Consider the following 2,461-nt stretch of genomic DNA (forward strand, 5'->3'; position numbering starts at 1 on the left):
ACAGCTCCTCTCTCGGATAGACGTCCAGCAGTGGACCGAGAAGCCATAGAGGGGGCTAGCCAAGCTGTAGAGGTGCCAGCGGAAGCGAGGAACGAGTCTGACCAAGCTGAGGACGGTCAGTACAGCAGCGAGACAGACGACGCTACTGAAGGAGAAGGTAGCTGGGAGTACGAGTCAGACGCTGACAGGTCTGACAGAGAGCGTGAAAAAACAAGAAGAAGACGGAGTAGAAGGGTACGTGGAGAAGCTGATTGGCCGCAAAGAAGGAGCTCTAGCCTGAGGTCAACTCCGGAGAGAACCCTTCCTCCGATATCAGAAGACTCAGACCCAGAAGAAGGTGCTCAGGGCGCTGAGGCACCGGAGTTGAGGAGGTCAAGAAGAGTGCGTGTGCCTAACAGAAGATACTCCACCCCTGAGTGGGCATATCTGGCGACAGATGGCTTCGAAACCAGTGACAGGGAGGATCCGAGCGGTGGTAGTGTCCAGTTCTGAGCCCATCGTAACAGTGGAGATACGACTGTTAGTACCCGGAGTCGAACAAGAAGGGTCACTGACATTCATGCTCCCCCGTCCTCCCCGCCTCAGCAAGTTAAAGCACATGTTTCTCACAGAATTGCAATTCCCCGATTTTGGTACAAAGATATCAGCCCCAGAAGAGCATAACCTTCGTATGGAAATATTGAATTTTGCTATCGAAGCTGCAGGCGAGCGCCTGATAGTGGATGCTTAAAAAGACTTTGTAAATAAGCGTGAAGAAAAGAAGATTACCTAGCGCCCAGGAAGCAGAGAATCTTAGGGACTTTCCCTGAGTTGGTGGAGAAGGGCTAGGGTTGTCTATATTGAACTATTAAAGGACTTTTTGCGAAGAAGGTTGTCAGCTTCCAGTTGTGTGGTTCTAAGGACAAAGGAGTAAAAGAGACTGTAAAGGAACGAGAAGAAAAGAACTTTGTGCGGAGTTACGAGAGAGCCACACTATCTGACGAAATGGAGGCCGGCACACAGAACCGCAGGGCTAAATGTATAATAGGCACACTAATAGTAGGAGTGATAATATTAATAGCTTTAGTAGTAACGGTCTCTTATGTAAAGGGACATGAGGAAGAGGCAAAAGTAACTGATGTGAAATCTGTAGAGGCGCTTACCCCCACCGTTGCTGGGGAGAAAAGGGAAAACACACAAGAAAAAGCGTTATTAGCTGCAGAAGCCCGCAGGTTACACGTGGATGAGTCCCAAGGCGACTTTAGGTCAAATGCTTATGCTAAATTATTATACGAATACGTGGATGCCATGGAGGTTAAGGACTGTTACGTCTGCATGCAGTTGCCGGCGTCTGTAGATGAAGGCATTCGATATCATCACCTCCCGTTGACATATGGCATTACATGTAGCTTGTTGCTTAGTATATTTTATGGGAGAGATAGTTTTGAATACTATTTCTCCAATTACAATGCAGTGTTACCAGAAGTCCCAAATTATAAACAAATGAATAAATGGGACTACTGGAAGAGTGAAGACAGGTTGGCAAAGTTTTTCATTCCTTGGATTACCTTAGATACTTCACATGCCCGTAGAAATAACCTGACATGCAAGGTGTCAGAAGTTGAAAAAAAGTTTATAGGGCAGGTGGATGATCGGAATAGGAGACAAAAGATTTTGAAAAAATCAGGACAATGGAAAACAGATTGGACCGAGGAAGAAAAGGCACACAAGAGAAAGGGTAGTAGTGGTCCAATAGCTTTAGATAGAACGCAGAGAGGAAAGTTATGTCTTCATAGAGCCAAAACGTATTATGAAAATATATACGTGGGAGAAGTTAGCTGTGAACATGCTTTCAATTTAGAGTACTACACCAAGGACTTCCTGAAGGGAATGCAAGTGATTCCAAATGTATATTTTGTATGTGGAAGAAATGCCTACGTGAGACTACCTGACAACTGGTATGGCTCATGTTACTTGGCAATTATCTTCCCTAAAATATATCATGCCCAAGACTTAGAGATCATCGAGGGCAAGACATCATCGAGGGGAAGGAGAGATGTAGGAGGTGTAGAAATGGTTGGAGATGTCTTTGGAGCTGTGTTCCCTCTTCTGGGATTAATCCTTAATGATGTTAAAATTAGACGACTGGCAACAGTCGTAGACAGGTTGTCTGCCAGCACTGCTCAGTCCTTAATGCTGGTAGAAGGAGAGATGCAATCGATAAGGGCTATGGTTCTCCAGAACCGTCTTGCATTAGATGTCCTATTAGCAAAAGAGGGCGGAGTCTGTAAGGCTTTGAAGGTCCAGGAATGTTGCACTTACATTCCAGACAATTCGAAGCCCCTTGAAAAAGTTATTAGGAACATAACTGATATTCACAAAGAGATCGAAGACCTGAGCAGAGAAAATGTCTGGGAAAAGGTGGGCCAAGGAATAAGTGAAGCTGGAGGTTGGCTCACCACCTTAGGCAAAAGCTTTGTGT

The sequence above is a fragment of the Lissotriton vulgaris genome, chromosome 5 (assembly GCF_964263255.1).
Source record: "Lissotriton vulgaris chromosome 5, aLisVul1.2, whole genome shotgun sequence".
Taxonomy (NCBI): domain Eukaryota; kingdom Metazoa; phylum Chordata; class Amphibia; order Caudata; family Salamandridae; genus Lissotriton; species Lissotriton vulgaris.